The 6000-nt window shown below is 47.8% G+C and overlaps 1 protein-coding gene across 1 annotated transcript in view; it reads right to left on the reverse strand.

Annotated features, from left to right (window-relative positions):
• Positions 1-5264, reverse strand: part of HSPA12B (heat shock protein family A (Hsp70) member 12B) — a 98684-nt gene extending 93420 nt beyond the window's left edge. The window contains exon 1 of the mRNA XM_082262923.1: positions 5170-5264. The gene's annotated coding sequence lies outside the window, so the exon portion shown is untranslated. The remainder of the gene's footprint in view (positions 1-5169) is intronic.
• Positions 5265-6000: the final 736 nt, after the last annotated feature.

Consider the following 6000-nt stretch of genomic DNA (forward strand, 5'->3'; position numbering starts at 1 on the left):
GGCACCATACCTTCTGGCACCACTCCTGTCTTGGGGCACCATACCTTCTAGCACCACTGTCCATCAAGAGATCTCTATCTCCTGCCACCACTCCTGTCCCATGTCACACTAGCTCCTTGTACCACTGCTCTTCAAGGGAACAGTACCTCCTTGCACTATTCTTGTTTCAGGAATGGTTCCAGCAGGTATGGACCCCTTAAGGGACACTCTCTGTCAGAAGGGCCCTCAACGGGACCATACCTCCTGGCACTATTCTTGTCCTGTGTAACTATAACTTCTAGCATCATTGCCCTCAGGGGAACCATACTTCCTGGCACCATTCCTGTCCCATGGAACCCTACCTCCTGGTATAACTGTCCCTCAAGGAGACTGTACTTCCCGGTACTATTCCTATATCAGGGACAGTCTCAACCTTAGAGAAACCTCAAGGGAAATTTACCTCTGCAACTACTCTTGCCCCGGGGCACTGTTTCCCCTGGCAACGCTGTTCCTCAAGAGGACCATTTCCCCCTGGCACTGCTACTGTCCCTTGACACTGTACCTCCTGACACCACTGTACGTCAAGGGGACTTTACCTTCTGGTACCACTGCAGTATGTGGAGTTCTGCTCAGAGGTATAATCCCCTTGAGGGACTGTACCTCCTGAGACCACACCTGCCCTGCGTTACTATACTTTTTGGCACCACTGTTCCTCAAGAGGACTGTATACTCTAAAAACAGTCCTGGCCTATGGTACCGTACAACCTGACACCACTGTCTCTAGAGGGAACTGCATCTCTGGGCTCAACTCCTGTATCAGCCTGAGGTAGATCTCAAGGGGACTGTAACTCCTGGAACAACTCCTGCCATGTTTCATTGTATTGTCAAGCACCAATGTTTCTCAAGTGGACTTTACCCCCTGGAACCACTCCTGTCCTATGTCACCAACCTCAAAGCACTGCTATCTCTCAAGGGAACTATACCCCCTGGTACCACTTCTGTTTTAGGAGTGGTGCCAGGAGGAATGGTCCCCTTGAAGAACAGTCTCAGCTTGAGGGGACCTGAAGGGGGTCATATCTCCTGGCACCTATAATGTCTGGTGGCACTGTACCTTCTGGTACCACTGTCCTTCTAATGGACCATACCTCATGGCAAAAACTAGGTATCATGGGTGGTGCCAAGAGGTACAGTCCCCTTGTGGGAAAGAATCAGTCTGAGGGGGATCTCAATGGGACCATACCTTCTGGAACTACTCCTGCCCGTGTCACTGTACCATCAGACACCACTGTTTCTCAGGAGGACTGTACCTCCTGGGAACACTTGTGTCCTATGGCATTGACCTCCAGGCACTACTTTCCTTTAAGGGAACTATACCTCCTGGTATCACTACTGTATCAGGTGTGGTGCCAGGAGGTATGGTCCCCTTGAGAAACAGTCTCAACTTGAGGGGGACCTTAAGGGGGATCATATCTCCCGGCACCTATACTGTCTGGTGACACCGTACCTCCTGGTACCACTGTCCCTCTAAAGGACCTTACCTCCTCGCAACACCACTGTATCATGAGTGGCGCCAAGAGGTACAGTCCCCTTGTGGTAAAGTATCAGTCTGAGGTGGATCTCAGTGTGACTGTTCCTCCTGGAACCACTCCTGCCCCATGTCACTGTACCATCAGGCACCACTGTTTCTCAAGAGGACTGTGGGAGCACCGTACCTCGGAGCACTACTGTCTCGTAAGAGAACTGTACCTCCTGACACCACTCCTGTATCAGGAGTGGTGCCAAAAGGTTTGGTCCACTTCAGGAACAGTTTTAGCTTAAAGCCTCGTACACGCGCAACAAATTTCCGCCGACCGGTCGTCCGTCTTTTGTCCAGAGTGGTGTCTGTTGGTTGGAATGTGCTCTAGACTGCACACAAATTTTCCCATACGACAGAATTCTATTTTAACTGATGTCATGTGTTGGATAGCTTTCTATGTGTTCTTTCATCTCTGAGCATGCCCAGTCTTGCTCTTAAGATTTTTCCCCGTCGAAATCTGTACTAATGAGACGAAAATCGGACGTTGTGTTGACGGAGGACAAAAATTTTAATGCCTGCACACCAGGATTTTGTCAGCCGAAAAGTCGGCTGTCGAAAGCACCATACTAACAATCCGAAAATCGGCAGATCGGTCGTCGGACGAAATTTCACGGCCGAAATACTTATCGTGTGTACGGGGCTTAAGGGGATCTCAAAGGGATCATATCTCCTGACACCTATCCTGTCTCTTGGCACTGCACCTGCTGGTCCCACTGTCCCACTGTGCCAGAAGGTAAATTCCCCTTGTGGGAAAGTGTCAGCCTAAGGACCCCCTTGGACCTTTATGCACCAGACAAACCGATCACTGCAGATGCCTCTGTATTGGTGTTTCCTTGGTGTAAGCTGAACACTGCAAACAGATGACTAAAAACACAATCCTTGAAACAAATCTGCAAAGATCTATTATATGAGATAATTCTCATTATTTCAGCTATATCTGCATCCGCGAAGAAGTGGATTTTCCTCCAAATAAAAGATACGGATGAAAATGAGTATATTTGAGACAGTTATGTGATGTACAATATATTGCATAACAGTAATGTTGCAATTAAATGTTTTAAGGCTTTACAAAAAATCTGTGAATGTTAAAGACCCTACTGGAGTTCTCAGTTCTAACACATAGGCCATGGTGGCTCACTTTGCTTGCTGCATAATAGGATTTCACATTAGGAGTAAGCAGGGCCGGGACAAGGGGTGGGCAGGAGGGACGGCTGCCCTGGGCGGCGTGTGGGCGCAGTGGTTTATTGCAGGGATGGGGGGGGGGCGCAGTTTGGCATAATTGCCCTGGGCGCTGGATGACCTTGTCCTGGTACTGGGAGTCAGTGGCGGCCGGTGCTTTGGGGGCGCCGCCCCCCTATCCATGCATCCGGCCCCCTAATCTGCATGCAGATCGCCGGACGCATGGAGTTCAATGGGGCTTTTTTTTTTTTTTAATCACCTGATTAGAGCCAGAGGCTCTAATAGGCTTCAGCAAAGGGAGGACCTGGGGCGCACTGCCCACCCATTGTGTGACAATAGCGAATGAAAATTTGCTATTGTCACAACACGGATCCTCCTCCTGGCCAATCAGGAAGCGGGTCCTGATTGGCCGGAAGGCAAACCCCATGCCATTGGCCGAGGAGGAGGCGGGAGGACTGAGTAGGGGGACCTGAGGTAAGTGCAATGGTCTCGCGGGGGGGTCACACTTAAGCTGGTCACTCTGCATTGAAAGGGGGCACGATGATCTCTGCATTGAAAGGGGGCATGCTGATCTCTGCATTGAAGGGGGCACGCTGGTATCTCTGCACTGAAAGGGGACACGCTGGTCTCTGTGCATTGAAAGGGGGCATGCTGGTCTCTGTGCATTGAAAGGGGGCACGCTGGTCTCTGTGCATTGAAAGGGGGCACACTATACCTTAATTACTAAAGGCCCCTTTCACACTTTTGTGACCTCAAAGTCACGCAATTTTTTACAGCGTTTTTTGCCGCAAAGCAATGCCTATTACATTTTTCTGTTTGCGCCCCCCCAAAAATTTTGAGCACCAGCCGCCACTGCTGGGAGTAAGACTGGCTGATGTGGGCTGAGGCTGGAACTCCGGTGTGAGGGTTTTACAACTAGAGCTTCAAAGAGACCTGAGCAGACGGAAAATGAGTCAGCTCATCGTCACTCATCCCTGACCCCAGAATGACTTGTAAAGGTAATTTTCCGTCTTCTAAAAGTTTTTATGTAGACATGTAAACGTGACCGGCTAAATATAATTTTCCTCAACGTATGTGTAAGGAGACACATTTATAAGTTTGGTTCCCAATTAACTACGTAGAAGCCTAAAAGTTCTTCTTAGTAGGTGTGCAGTGGTTCCACTTATTATTTTTTTCTCTCTTAGTGCAATTCTATCAGTCTGCTCTGACTGATTGAATACAAGGCATTATATGGCTGAGTGGTTTTGTCTCAGCAGTCTTTCATAAGTGATACCCATAACATTACTGGTGTTATCGAGAACCTTCAAATCTACGTATAAAAGTAAGATATATAAAAATATGGAATGTTAAAATGTGAAAGTGACAATAAAGAGTCAGTCCACCAAAAATTTATATTTTTGTGTTTGGTGGATGCTGGAGAATCTCTTCTGTCTCTTAGGAACTACATACAATCTCTACATTGAGGTTTAGGGCCTCTATACCTGCTGGGCCAATTATGAGGGGTTCCCACCATCCCTGTGCTGATTTCCTGGGTATGTACACCTGCTGTGCCCATTATGAGGGGTTCCCACCATCCCTGTGCTGAGTTCCTGGGTCTGTACACCTGCTGTGCCCATTATGAGGAGTTCCCACCATCCCTGTGCTGAGTTCCCAGGTCTGTACACCTGCTGTGCCCATTATGAGGGGTTCCCACCATCCCTGTGCTGAGTTCCCGGGTCTGTACACCTGCTGTGCCCATTATGAGGGGTTAATTTTGTTTATTGAAAAATCTTACAAACAACAACTTATATACAATAAAACCATAATAAATAAATTAATAAATAACATATTTACAAAATAATTGAATATAACTATACAAAACCAAAAACCAAACAAGAACATTATGAGGGGTTCCCACCCTCCCTGTGCTGAGTTCCCAGGTCTGTACACCTGATGTGCCCATTATGAGGGGTTCCCACCATGCCTGTGCTGAGTTCATGGGTCTGTACACCTAGGTTGCCCATTAAGTGTGGTTCCCACCATCCCTGTGCTGAGTTCCCGGGTCTGTACACCTGCTGTGCCCATTATGAGGGGTTCCTACCATCCCTGTGTTGAGTTCCTGGGTCTGTACACCTTCTATGCCCAGTATGAGGGGTTTCCACCATCCCTGCGCTGAGTTCCTGGGTCTGTACACCTGCTGTGCCCATTATGAGGGGTCCCCACCATCCCTCCAAGATCAAAAATGAATATGGAGAAATAAGAGGAGCCAGGACACCCAATGGTGGGCAGGAACACCCCCAACTTTTAGGGGGACAGAATTTTGAGCATTCTAAAATTTGTAAGAAGCCAGGGTCTGATGCAGCCGACCAGACTCAATTTTGGTGGAATTGTCCTTTAGAAATGCCTCCCATTATAATAAGAGCTGAATATGGACAATTATTAGAAATCCGCCATACCTCCTAAGCCTTTTCTGTTGCCTCCTTATGGATTTCGGCTCATCCAGGGACTGTAATTCGGTGTTGTGGTGAATCTGAAGGTTCTCTATATCTGGTAGAGCGTAGAACTGAGCCATCCAAAGCCTGGGACTCGGGGACCACCCAGCCTCTCCCTTCCAGCTCCTGTCCGGAGCCCAACGCCTCTCCTGCCTCTGTACACCCCTTCCTTCCTCCGCCGCCACATTACCCTTTATATATTGTGGCTAAGGGTGGTGGTCAGGGAAGGGGGAGGGGGAGGGGGGGTCTAGCTATTATAAACTCACTTCCAATTATTTTTAGAGGAGCAGCAAAAGAGGAAATGTGCCTTTTGAGTGATCTCAACAGATTACATTTTTGCTACATTTGTAGCAAGGCGTACCTAAGTGGATGTATGTTCCCCTAGGCAATAAGTGCTCAACTTGCTTGATAAAGGGGCCTCAAGTGTGGCCCCTGACATCACTATAGGGCCACCCATACAATTCTGTAAATGAGAGACTGCAGACATAATAATGGAGATGGTCAGAGACTGCAGACATACAGTGCCTTGCGAAAATATTCGGCCCCCTTGAACTTTTCGAACTTTTGCCACATTTCAGGCTTCAAACATAAAGATATAAAACTGTAATTTTTTGTGAAGAATCAACAACAAGTGGGACACAATCATGAAGTGGAACGAAATTTATTGGATATTTTAAACCTTTTTAACAAATAAAAACCTGAAAAATTGGGCGTGCAAAATTATTCAGCCCCCTTAAGTTAATACTTTGTAGCGCCACCTTTTGTTGCAATTACAGCTGTAAGTCGCTTGGGGTA

This window comes from Pelophylax lessonae, assembly GCF_965119305.1.
Source record: "Pelophylax lessonae genome assembly, chromosome: 1".
In the NCBI taxonomy this organism is placed as follows: Eukaryota; Metazoa; Chordata; class Amphibia; order Anura; family Ranidae; genus Pelophylax; species Pelophylax lessonae.